Source organism: Callithrix jacchus, chromosome 8, assembly GCF_049354715.1.
Source record: "Callithrix jacchus isolate 240 chromosome 8, calJac240_pri, whole genome shotgun sequence".
Taxonomy (NCBI): Eukaryota; Metazoa; Chordata; class Mammalia; order Primates; family Cebidae; genus Callithrix; species Callithrix jacchus.
Window position 1 is genome coordinate 26,619,577 of NC_133509.1, and position 13,863 is coordinate 26,633,439.

The window sequence follows — 13,863 nt, forward strand, 5'->3', positions numbered from 1 at the left end:
GGCAGCAGTCGGTAAACACAGATGCTTCCCTCTAGTCATCGAGATGATAAAATGTCAACTAGAAGCAGAACTAGAGGCAGAACTTGAGTCAGGGAAAGCAGGGCCCAGCCCCAGTGGCCAGCCCTTGCCAAATCACAGGGCTGGGGGCCCTGGAGCATCAATGCATCCCAGCACTGTTCTTGCCTGGAGGCAAATGGGCCACCCTCTGTCAGACACCAGTGCCAGGCTGGCATGGGAGCTGCAGTAGAAACCCCTGGTACAGAAGGTGGGCAGCTGGGGGCTGAGAAGAGACCCATGAGGTGGTGCAGAGGGCATGCCTCTTTATATCACCCTGGGTGTGTCCCCGAACTCCCTCAAGGGTTCTGGGAGGTGGGGACCTCTGCGTGTGCCCATTCTGTCTTTCTTAACCTCTGTCAGCTGGGCCCACACTGCATCAGCGTTTCTGGGACTGACCTGTGCACCCAGGGCCAGGGAGATGAAGCTCACTGTAAATCAGAGTGGCAGCCCCAGTCACCAGGGACACACAGACGCCCTGATCTTCCTGGAGGTTGGAGGGAATGTTACCAGTGGCCATTTAGAAAAACTCTTAACATCTTCCAAGCAGCAGGAGAAGGAGAAAACAAGGTCAGTGGAGCCAAAAGTCCCAGATTGTTCTCTTCTAAACGGCACACCCTTGTCCCCAGAGCTCATGTTTTGACATCTGGTTTTGGGAGGTTACGGGAAAAGGCTCGCATTTCGAGGCTTGAATCATCATCACCGCATGCCCAGGCACCGTACTTGCATTATTGCATTAACCCTCACCTGCATCCTGGGCAAGGTTTTCAACCTTGGCACCATTGACCTTGGGGTCTGGATAATTCTCTGTGGCGGGGTAGGGGGGTGCCCTCTGCACGTGGGATGTGCAGCAGCATCACTGGCTTCCATGTGGCACTTCAACGTGCCCCGCCCCCAGTTGTTGCAACCCAAAGTACCTCCAGTAATTGCCAAAGAGGGAGCAAGATCGTCCTGGATTGAGAATCACGCCTCAGGAGGAAGGAATTGTCAGGCCCATTTTACAGAGGGGTAAGCAGAGGCTGGGAGAGACAAAGGCACTTGCCTGGAGTCACAGTTGCTAAGAAGCAGAGGTGAGAGTTGAACCCAGGGCTGCCTAACTCAAGCCCAGTGCTTCACCCTCAGGCTAAGCAGCCCTGGAAGACATGGGGCATCCACCTCCCAGTGGGCGGCCGCAGCTATCCCCCACCTTCATTCCTTCAGCTGCCTCCCTCCTTTGGCACTCACAGCCAGGTCAGGCTGAGCAAGGAGCCCTGGGGAGCCTGGCTTCATCCAAATGGCTCTGCTGTCAAGGGAAATGCCTCCCACTGCCCTCTGTGGCAGCCTGGCTTGTCCCCTGCCCCCACCTACTCCCCTAAATAAGCGGAATTGCTGCATTGGCATTTCCTGCCCAGCCCATGCCTTATGGTTATGAGGCAGTTATGGAAGCCTGGAGAGCAGTCAGCAGCATCTCCCGGCAGACCTGGGCCCACCTCCCTCTCTCCCCAGGGGCCTGGTCCATCCAGGCACATCCCAGACAGAAGAGTTAAGGGAAAGACCCCAGGAAGAAAAACATTACTTATTTATTTTTCCTTTTAAATCACATATTACAACTTGTAGGGAAGTTCAAAAATACAGAAAAGCAAAATCATAATAATTTTGAATTAAACTCACCCACAACTCTTCATCCAGAATTAATAAACTTAATATTTTCTTCTTTTTCTTTTGAGACTGAGTCTCTGTCACCCTGGCTGGAGTGCAGTGGCATAATCTGGGTTCATTTCAATCTCAGCCTCCTGGGCTCAAACTATCCTCCCACCTCAACCTCTTGAGTAGCTGGAACTACAGGCCCACATCACCACGCCCAGCTAATTTTTTGTATTTTTAGTAGAGACGAAGTTTCACTGTGTTTTCCATGTTGGTCTCAAGTCATCCTCATGCCTCAGTCTCCCAAAGTGCTAAAATTACAGGCATGAGTGACCACGTGCAGCATAACTGCTAATATTTTTCTCATAGATATTTCCAGTGTCTCTTTCTTTCTTTTTCTTCTTCCTTCCTTCCTTTTTCTTTCTTTCTTTATTCCTTTCATTCTTCCTTTTCTTCTGTCCTTCTTTCTGCCTTTCTTTTTCCTTCCTTCTTTCCTTCCTTCCTTCCTTCCTTCCTTCCTTCCTTCCTTCCTTCCTTCCTTCCTTCCTTCCTTTTTGAGACAGAGTTTCACTCTTGTTCCACAGGCTGGAGTGCAATGCCACAATCTCAGCTCACCTCAACTTCTGCCTCCTGGGTTCAGGCATTTCTCCTGCCTCTGCCTCCCAAGTAGCTGGGATTACAGACATGCGCCACCATGCCCGGCTAATTTTTTATATTTTTAGTAGAGAAGGGGTTTCTCCATGTTGGTCAGGCTGGTCTCAAACTCCCGACCTCAGGTGTTCCACCTGCCTTGGCCTCCCAAAGTGCTGGGATTACAGGCATGAGCCAAAGCACCCAGGCATTTCTAGTGTTTTTCCATAAAAAATAAATAAAATAAAACCAACCACACTCAGACATCACCCCCAACCCCCGCATTTGCTAAGCCCTAGCACTGAGGCTGGACATGTCTTATTTCAAGGGTCCCTGCAGTGATGCTGAGAGTGGGATCAATTAATATAATACAGCCATCTTATAGCTCCACGCACCAGAGTTCTGAGAGCATCCTGGACAGGGACCTTAGCCACAAGCACCAAAACACAACACCAGGTGATTTAAGCAGCAGAGGATATTATGTGAAGGGTTGCAGAGCTCTCAGACACATGTCAGGACAGCAAGATAAGAGAAGGGAAAGCGGGCCAGGAGCAGTGGCTCACACCTGTAATCCAGCACTTTGGGAGGACAAGGCAGGTGGATCACCTAAGGTCAGGAGTTCCAGACCAGACTGGTCAACATGGCGAAACCCCATCTCTACTTAAAATACAAAAATTAGCTGGGTGTCATGTTGGGAACCTGTAATCCCAGACACACAGAAGGCTGAGGCAGGAGAATCGCTTGATCCTGAGAGGCAGAGTTTACAGTAAGCTGAGATCAAGCCACTGCCCTCCAGTCTAGGCAACAGAGCAAGACTTTGTCTCAAAAAATAAAAATAAAAGTTAGCTGGGCGTAGTGGCAGGTGCCTGTAGTCACAACTACTCAGGAGGTTGAGGCAGGAGAATCCCTTGAACCCAGGAGGCAGAGGTTGCAATGATACGAGATTGCACCACTGCACTCCAGCCTGGGCAGCAGAGTGAGACTGAATCTCAAAAAAAATACAAAAGAAATGCCAAGCCCCACCTTTCATTTTTTTGCCCAGCCTCACCCTCTTCCCCTCCCGGCCTGGGCCCGCTGGCAGTAGGACTCCTGCTCCCAGGGGTGGGGGTGGGGTTGCCAAGTGCCCTTCTGACACCTCAGGGTCTGGCCCAGCACCTGTGCTCCTGGTGACACAAGAGTCTGTGCTGTCCTGCAGGGGTGGCCAGGTGGAGGCACCTGCAGCTAAAGTGCTCCAGATGGCTTCTGGCCAGAGGCTTGCTCCCTGGCTGATGGAGCAGGTGGCCCTTGGGACCCAGCTAGGAGCAACTGGGGTGAGGCCCAGAGTCCTGGGAGCTCATGCCTTTCACAGCTGACCTAGTGTCCACATTTCTGCCCTTGAATGGGAGGGCAACTCCCCAGACAGAAAGAAAGGGGTTACAGGAGTGAGCTCTGGAATCTGACCTGGGCTCGAACCTGTCTCCCACCATCTGCCAACTGTATGACCTTGGGCAAATTCTTCGGTCTCTCTGTGCCTTGGCTGTCTTGTCTGTGAAATGTGGGGGTTGAAAGTAGTGCCTGCAGCATCAGGCTATTGTAAGGAGCCAATGCGTTGAGCCCTGCGGTGTTTAGAGCAGGGCCAGGCACAAAGTCAGTGATCCCTAAGTGTCAGCTGCTGTGGTTGCTCTGTTTCCTCTCTGTCCCCCTCCCCAGAACCTGCCAGGAGGGTGCAGGGTCACTCATGCTCCCTTTCTCACTCATCATATCCTTAGCACCTCAGTGTGCCCAGCCTGGCCCAGTGAACCAGACAGACGCAGGTTCTGCCCTCCCGGTGCTCCCGGTAGGCCCCCTGCCTCCACCTGCCATACACACCAGGCAGGATTGAGATTCTTCATAATCTGCAGAGGGACCCAAGCTTTTGTGCCAACAAGAAGGACCAGGAGGCCAGGTGCAGTGGCTCATGCCTATTATCCCAGCACTTTGGGAGGCCAAGGTGGGCGGATCACAAGGTCAGGAGGTTGAGACCAGACTGACCAACATGGAGAAACCTCAGCTCTACTAAAAATACAAAACTTAGCTGGGTATGGTAATGCATGCCTATAATCCCAGCTACTCTGGAGGCCGAGGCAGGAGAATCACTTGAAACCAGGAGGTGGAGGTTGCAGTGAGCCAAGATCATGCCACTGCACTCCAGCCTGGGTGACAGAACCAGATTCCCATCTCAAAAATAAAAATAAAAAAAGGACAAAAAGACTCCCTAAGCCCCTGCCCGCCCCACCACCCTCACCTGACCAAGCCCAGCCTGACTCAGCAGGCCCCTTAAACTTCTGTGCCTGTTTCTCAAACAAAAGCCACCTCCATCCCCTTTCTGCTGCTGCCCACAGGAGGTTTAGGATTGGGGACAGGGTTGGGGGAAGGGGGATGAGTGCAGAGGGAGGCTCAGGAATGGGGAGGTGGGGTGTGAATGGGATGTTAGGGGCCAGGAAATGGAGGTTCCAGTGCCCCTTCTAGCAGGCACAGCTGACTGTGCCACCTGCCTTCAGAGGCTTTCCCATACCCAAGAAAGGATGCACAGGCCCCTTGGCTGGGCCCAGCAGGAATGTGGGGGCCAGGTAGGGCCAATTCCCAAGAAGCTGAGCCTGTGGGTCATCTATGGAGACAGCAGGCCTATAAGTTGGGATGGGGTTCCTGGAGGCCCTCACAGCCCAGGCCAGACTTGAGGTGCTGAGGCATGCAGGCCTGGACAATGCCTTTGGTGGGGTGGCTTTGAGACCTGTGGCCTGAGGTTGGCACAGCCAGGCAATGCTAAGCCTGGAGACCAGATCCTGGCCTCTGGGTGTTGACACCCCACCCCTTGCATTTCCAGGGCAGGAACAAGAGTGCAGATGGAGGCCCCTGTCCCATGTGTCTAAATATTTAAAGTCGCCTTCAAGCTGCTGAATAAAATGCAGCCAGTCCTAGCCAAGCAGTCCCTTCACAACAACCTGAAAGGCTGGGCTCAAAGACACACCCTTGGAGTCCTCAGCTGCAGCCAGCACGTGGTGGGGTGGCCGGGCCTGGATCCCCCAACCAGTCACCCTTCCCAGGCCCAGATCCTGGGTGCCCTAGAAGGAGTGTGCAGGCTCTGGGAGGGGGCATGGCCCTTAGGTCCATGGCAGGGTTGGGGAGGCCCCAGACAGGTCTGGAGATGCCCAGCCTCACCTCCTGGAACCCCCTGGGGACACAGAAGCTATCAGGTAGCACCTGACATCCTTCTTGGAAGACCAGCCACAAATACCCACAGTATTTGGGGCAGAGCTCCAGGGTAGCAAGAAATCTATGAGTTGGGACATTTGGGCTCACCCCCAGCTAGCCAGCTGTCTGCTGGGCCGGCAGCAAATGCGTACTGCTGTGCATGCCAGGCTGGACAGCCGTCTGCCAGCCACTGGGGCAGCCAAGAGAAGTCTGGAGTGAGAAGCAGCCTCAGTTCAGACTGGACATGCCAGCGGGACGTAAGCCCTAGAGTTGCCAGTTCTTTAGATCAGCATTCCTCCCGGACCAGCTTCATGGAAGACAATTTTCCCACAAATAATTGGTTGGGGGGGATGGCTTTCAGGTGACACTGTTCCATCTCAGATCATCAGGCATTAGAGTCCCATAAGCAGCACACAACATAGATCCCTTGAATGCACATTTCATAATAGGGTTCGAGCCTTAGGAGAACTGAATGCCACTGCTGATCTGGCAGGAGGTGGAGCTCAGGCAGTAATGCTCACTCACTGCTCACCTTGTGGGGGCTGGGGACCCCTGCTTTAGATGTTTCAAGAAAAAACAGAAATCTCGAGCTTAATGTAAATCTTTGGATTTTCAAACATTGGCAACTACATTGTCTATCTTTTCTTTTTTGTGTGTGAGACGGAATCATGCTCTGTCACCCAGGCTGAAGTACAGCAAATCTCTGCTCACTGCAAATTCTGCCTCCCAGATTCAAGCGATTCTCCTGCCTCAGCCTCCCGAGTAGCTGGGACTACAGGTGCCTGCCACCATGTCTGGCTAACTTTTGTATTTTTAGCAGAGATGAGGTTTCACCATGTTGGTCAGGCTGGTCTCGAACTCCTAACCTCGCGATCCTCCAAGGCTCTTCTCGCCTCAGCCTCCCAAAGTGGTGGGATTATAGGCATCAGCCATGGCACCTGGCATGGTCCACACAATTTTAAAGATAGACAAAATTAAAATACCAAAATTAGTCAGGGGTGTTGGTGTGCTCCTGTAATCCCAGCTATTCAGGAGGCAGAGGCAGGAGAATTGCTTGAACCTGGGAGGTGGAGGTTGCAGTGAGCTGAGATCACACCAGTGTACTCCAGCCTGAGTGGCAGAGTGAGACTCCATCTCAAAAAAAATGATGGGAAAGTTCTGGAATTGTGGAAAGTATTCTACAGATAGGAGCATTCTTAGTAACATCAGAAGTTGTGTTAAGAAAAGCCAAGCAGGAAGGCAGGTAGGACAGGATGAGGCAGGAGGCTGGAGGAATGTCAGCTCCTGGGGCCTCCAGTTAGAGTGGCTGGAAGTCCAGGCACCACTTCCAGCCCTTGTCTCTCCCCCCCGTGGACACCGAGAAGCTGCACGTGCGGGTGTCCCTGGTCTGTCTGTCCCTCCAATGAGCTCAGTTCCAGGAGAGCTTCTAGCAGAGGAGTCAGAATTGGTGGCCAGGGAGGGTGGAATTCTGGGGCCCAGCTTTTGGTTTCTTTTTTTTTATTGCATTTTAGGTTTTGGGGTACATGTGCAGAGCATGCAATACAGTTGCATAAGTACACACATGGCAGTGTGTTTTGTTTGCTTTCTCCCCTTCACCCACATTTGGCATTTCTCCCCAGGCAATCCCTCCCCACCTCCCCCTCCCACTGGCCCTCCCCTTTCCCCCCTATAGACCCCAGTGTTTAGTACTCCCCTCCCTGTGTCCATGTGTTCTCATTTTTCATCACCCGCCTATGAGTGAGAATATGCAGTGTTTCATTTTCTGTTCTTGTGTCAGTTTGCTGAGAATGATGTTCTCCAGATTCATCCATGTCCCTACAAACGACACGAACTCATCATTTCTGATTGCTGCATAATATTCCATGGTGTATATGTGCCACATTTTCCCAATCCAGTCTATCATCGATGGGCATTTGGGTTGATTCCAGGTCTTTGCTATTGTAAACAGTGCTGCAATGAACATTCGTGTGCATGTGTCCTTGTAGTAGAACGATTTATAGTCTTTTGGATATATAAGCACTTTTTGTAATTATCTTGACTTCTCAGTGGTGTTTCATAGTGTTAACAATGCTCTCCTTTTTGTACATTTCTATGAATTTCACTCCTCTGGTTTGTCTCCTACCTCTCTAGTAGAATGTCTTGGTCTTCACCAAAGGCTTCCTGTCTTCTTAGTGTTCCTCTGGGGTCTGGCTATTTGTACTCACCCCGGGGAGATCCCAATGTTGTTATCTATATGCTGATGACACCAGAATCACTTTATTCAGTCCAGGTTTTTATCTGGATCTCCAGACATGCATATCTGGACTACTGGACAGTTCTACTTAGAGGTCTCATGGGTGTCTCAATTTCACAAAGTCTGCAATTGAACTTTCTGAACCTTATGTCCCTTAGCTCAATAAATGGAACCAGCAGCTATTTGAGTGCTTGGGTCAAAAGCCTAAGAATTTTCCTTGATGCTTCCTTTTTGCTCTCCCCCATAATTGATTAGCTCCTGAAACACTGATAAATAGCTCTCAAATCTATGCATTTCTCTTCATTACTTTAGCTACCATCCAGTATAGACAACCATTGCTGGCTTGCTGCTTTTATTTTTCTCCAACTTATTCTCCATTTAGCATCCAGAATGAGCTTCCTAAAATGCAGATCTCAGAGTGGACCATCAAACAGGTGAGGGCCTGGTTGGTTCTTGCAGGTCCAGCTGGAGAGAGTTCACAGAGGGCTTCTTTCCATTTGGGAAAGAGGGCCTCTAAGTCTGGAGCCAAGGTGGGGAGATCAGAGTATAATCACTCCTGAAGAAACCATTGTAGGAAGATTTCCATGAATTAATTCCTAAAGGAAAGAGAAGGGTAGACTGTGAAAATGTTTCTAAAATGATGTAATACTCATTCTTTTCCCAGAGAGATTACGCAGATGCTGAACAGGTGGTATGAATCCTCTTTGCCTAAGAGATTTAAAATCTCTGCCTCATAGCAGAGATTTTAGTCCTGTTTTCCAGCAGCAGAACCTGAGCCACAGTGATAGAAGACTAACTTAGCTAAAATACATTTTTCTATCCTATTTTCTGTTCCTCCTTCTTTAACGTTTGAATTTATTGCTACATTTATCTCCAGTTCAGGCCATGGTGACAGATTTTAATGTAGTTCTAAGTAAAGAGCATAATTTCCAATTACATGCAGTGCAATTAGTGCCTTTGCCTGCATACCCCCCTCACCTTCTCTCCTCTCTCCTCTCCTTATGCAGCCAGCACCACAGCTCTCTAGTTCATTGCTCTCCTTCTCGGAGCACCATATAGCATGAAGCTTTAGTACAACCCATTTTGGGACTTAACGATGCAATGCTGTTCTTTTTGAAGTCACCTTTTTATAATCAAAAGTCGTCTCAGGCCCCCAACATTTCCCATAAGAACTTTAACAGTTGGCTCTTTAGCTGGCTTCCCTGGACCCGGCCTACATCCCCTTCAATCTATTCCCCTCTTTGCCTTCATAATGCTCATTTTCATCTGCAGATGGCTTCCTTGTTTAAATCTTTCAATAGCTATCATTTGCTTTCATAAAGAAGTCAAAAGCATAGATCGGTCAAAAATATCTTCCCCCACTTTCCTCATCAAACTGCACCCTAGCCCCATGTTGAAGTACTTGGAGTCACTGAGTATATTTTTATTGCTTCATTCATCTGAATCTTTAGACATCCCATTCTCACTTCCACCTTCAACTGCAAACCAGACTTCTGCTCAACCTAAAGGCTTAGGTTAAAGCTTGCCTTAAGCATCTTCCTAAACCTCTGGGTTAGATCTGACCACTTTTTTCTTGGTGTTTGCTTGTATCTTGTTATTACCTCTAAGGTTGCACTCATCACACACTGTAGAAATAAATGTTTACTAACATGTCGATTTCTCTTACTAAATCAAATGGACTTTGAGTTTTGGAAGGGATCTAGTACACAGTAGCTGCTCAATAAATGCTTCTTTTGAAAGCATGTGAGTATGATATACTTTTCAATGTTCCATTATTATTTCTTTATTTTTAGATAGATGTGATAAATGAAAGAATAATGCATGACTTGCTCCTGTACTCTCATCAATGATTTACGTGAAGCCTGCTTCCTAAATCATTGCCTTTATTCTCCAAATTTATCAACTAAAATTTAGTCTAATATTTATAATAATGCTTAAGACTGCCTTTGTATTCTCCTAGGGGTTTGGACCTGATCAGAATCGGGAGCTGAATGGAGAGGGGAGGGAACCTGTCAGCAAGTGAGAGAGCCTTTGCCTTTGAGCGCATTGTTCAGGTAATTCTCTTAATCTGCCTTTCTGGTGTTCCATGTCTACTAAAAAGGCGACCTGTTATAAAGAGTGGACATTTGGCTTCATTGGAAAAGCAAGCCTATCTTCTTGGCCTAATGCAGTATTCCAGGGTGTTGCACACTGCACCACTTCAACTGAGATAGCACCAGTCCAAGGTGAGACAAGATTTTCCAACTGATCAAGCCACTCACATAAAGTATACACGTGCCAAAGCCCAGATTCAACTTCACACTTGCCTGTTCCTACTTACTCTGCTTCCAGTTTGTCCCACTGCGTTCCCTGCTGCCGGCTTGTACCCTTGCACCTTCCTGCTGTCAATTATGCTCATCCACATGGCTACAAGGAGTTCCTGCTGGTCTATTGAGCCTAATTGGTATCTTGTTGGCAGCAGTTTCAGGGCATCCTGGGGTAGGGATTTAACCCTTGCTTGGCTGGCCTGGTGCAGAGCCACTTAATGACTACACCGTAACCAATGTAAAGGAACAATTTGTGAATTCCCTGTGACTTGATGCTAAGATGATTCAAGAATTGGCTTTCCTTCCGCTCCCCCCAACACCACCCAGAAAGTCATCGTAATGCTTAGGAGTTAAAAGAAACAAAGGAGAGAGGGAGTTTAGATTTGATCATTTCTTGTATGGATAACAGTATCCACTGGTTAGAAGGCTTCAATACTGAAAAAAAATGACTTCTGTCAAACAAACCAGAAAACAGATGGTTTGTCTCTAATGAATCAGTTGTAGTGAAAATAAATATTTTATTTTTAAAGACACACATACAGGACAACACTTACATTTTTTGAAAGGTTCTTTATTTTGAATAAGTATATTTTCTTTTTAATGCTCCATGGTAACATTATTAAACTTTAGTCACAAAGAAATAGCTACCCTAGGGACAGAGAATCAAGCTTCAGCAGTATCTTTAATTTTACATAAAATGCCCTATCACATGCTTTCATCTCATGCTTTCTTATACGTGTATATTTTTTGTTGGTATTTATACTACATTTTTAAAACCTCTTCAAAGCAAAACTTTCCACTTAATATGGAGAAATAGAATACAGTTTAAATGTTAAGTATTTTTACATATAAAACCAAATTGTTTGGATTATATATTTCATTGAAATTTAAATAAGTACAAAACAGGACTCTTCATTCTTTAGGATATTTGAGTTTAGATAATTATAAAGAGGAGTCTACAAGCTGGAAATAGAAATACTTCCCAAAGTGATATAATGCCGAACAGGATAGCTCTTGTCATGTTGCTCTTTTGTCTGTGTGTGAATAGGTAGCTTGTAGCACAGTGCCTGCCCAGGGCGATTGTTTGTTAAATGCTGCTGGGATACAGATATGTGTAAGAAAAGAAAGATAAAAGGGATGATACAGTGATGTAATGAGGGTCTTGATTTAGACTGTAGGGTCAGTAAAGGTTTCTTGAAGAAAATGTGTATGATATTTTACCTTATTGATTTATGGATATGTTGATACATTATGGATATTACTTTGTCTGTTATGTGTTGAAATTACTTTTCAGTTTGTGTTGTGTTATTGAGTTTGGTGTTAGTGCTTTTGCTACAGAGGAAAACTTTAGATTTAATAAGTCAAATCTGTCCAATTTTTCCCTATGGATTTTGGGTATCTTGGCATATTTGGATTTTTACTGAGAAGATGCTAGTTATTTGGACTTTATCCAGTAACTAATTCTTGAACAAAGACTGTTCCTTCTCTGAGCACTGGTGGTCCATCTTAATAACACTTGTTCTGGTGTTTCTGGGGACATGAGAGCATATTGAAGGAGCAGGGGAAGGCAAACATCAACTGTGAGCAAGGTTACAAAGCCACTCAACCGTGGCTGAATATGGTTGAGCAAAAGATAATGCATAATTATGTTCATGGATTTTAGCTTCAAGAGAATTGAATGAGGCTGTGGGAAACTGCAGAGAACATTCTCCCCCAGTGCTCCCTGTGGGCAGAACCAGACATCTTGCTGACACTGTCTGATTCTGAAACTTGAAATTTGGGGTGATCCCACTTAATTTACATTTATTATAGAAGCTCAAATGTTGCTCAGTGCTTGGCTGCCAGTTAACATCCTAATTATCAGTTAACACCTTAGTTGGGATTTGTACGAGGTCATCTGGGAGTGAGACCCAGGAAAAAAGACAGCCTCTCATCAGCTTATACATCTCACATCTTTTACTCAATTTATCCTCATATATTTTGCCCTGGAGGGCAGTTATAGTATATTTTCATATTATAAATATGGAAACACTACAATAGAACAGAGAAAGTGACTTGTCTCATGTCACAGACCTAATTAAAGGGAGATCTTCATCTGGGCCCTTTGTCCCTGACTCCCAGAAGCTTGGGGTTTCCAATTCTGAGACAGCCTCACAGCGTGGAAAAAATTCAGCTATGCAACTACACTCGCTCTCTTCTTCACCTGGTAAATACTTTCTGCAGAGAAATCTGAACTGTGAAAATATCAAAATCAGCTTCAAGCATGGGAATGACTCAGCAGCATACAAGCTAGTAAGAGACATTAAAAGCATCATTAATTGCTTTAAAATTTTAAAAGCTCACCATGACACTGACACTTTCAAATATGGTCTTATTAGTCCAGGCCCTTTGGCTATCTATACTGACAAAAATTGAGTCATTTTTTTAAGTTCATTCAAAGAAATCTTTTTTCAAGTGCCTGAATTTCTATAGGAGACAAAAGGTCACATTCTTATTCATAACCAAATTCGAAGAGAGTTAGAACTAACCTGAAGATATTCCTAACTCTGATAGTACATTTTCCCTTCTGGAAAATAAACTAAAGAACATACAAAATTTATTTTCTCTACAAAAATTATTCCCCCACCTCTGTGGCCTTCCCCAGGATGAATGTAATATTCTAGTTAAAATGTCACCTGAACAGTATGAAAATCTAAAACAAAAATTATTGTAAAACCAATATGTATTCAATGCAGATGCAGGGGAAGAAAAATGTCTCTTTTTTTGACATCTTAGGTTCATTGGCTGGAGCTCCTGTAGCAACAGACAGATTAGCAAGGCAAAAGCATACACATTTATTTAATGTAAGTTTTAGGTGACTGGGAGCTTTTATAAAGAAAATGAAGGCCCTAAGGCAAGTAGCGGTGCTTCAAGATGCGCTGCTTGACCACACCCATGCTGCTGTGGGCCCTGGCCCAGGCTGCCCGTGCAGGACCTCCCGGTAGCCGGAGCCTCCACAGCAGTGCAGTGGCAACCACCTACAAGCATGTGGACATGCAGGAGCCCAAGATGGACATGAGGTCAGTGACTGACCGGGCAGCCCAGACCCTGCTGTGGACCGAGCTCCTCCGAGGCCTGGCCATGACCCTGAGCTACCTGTTCCGGGAGCCGGCTACCATCAACTATCCCTCTGAGAAGGGCCCACTGAGCCCTCGCTTCCGTGGGGAGCATGCCCTGTGCCGGTACCCATCTGGGGAGGAACGCCGCATTGCCTGCAAGCTCTGCGAGGCCATCTGCCCTGCCCAGGCCATCACCATCGAGGCTGAGCCGAGAGCTGATGGCAGCTGACAGACCACACGCTATGACGTCAACATGACCAAGTGCATCTACTGCAGCTTCTGCCAGGAGGCCTGCCCCGTGGACGCCATAGTCAAGGGCCCCAACTTTGAGTTCTCCACGGAGACGCATGAGGAGTTGCTGTACAACAAGGAGAAGCTGCTCAACAACGGGGACAAGTGGGAGGCAGAGATAGCCAACATCCAGGCTACCTGTACCGGTGATGCCCCACCCTCTGCCCGCAGGCTACTACCCAATAAAACCGCTCTGACCCTAAAAAAAAAAAGGAAAGACAGAAAACGAAGCCCTGAAGAAGCAGTGAAACTTGAGTGTTTTTATATGAGGTTTCATGACGAGTGGACAGCTGTGGAGAAATATAACAGGACAAAGGGGTTGAGCAGAGTGTACAAAAGTGGGGGAAATTTAGCAAGGCCTGTTTATTCCAATTCCTTTCTGTGTGCCTTTATCTTCAGAGATTACGATGTTCCTTTT

The 13,863-nt window shown here is 47.1% G+C and overlaps 1 pseudogene; it reads left to right on the top strand.

Moving 5' to 3' along the window:
• The first annotated feature begins 12,969 nt into the window (after positions 1 to 12,969).
• Positions 12,970 to 13,642, top strand: LOC100389429 (NADH dehydrogenase [ubiquinone] iron-sulfur protein 8, mitochondrial pseudogene; annotated as a pseudogene).
• The last annotated feature ends 221 nt before the right edge of the window (positions 13,643 to 13,863 follow it).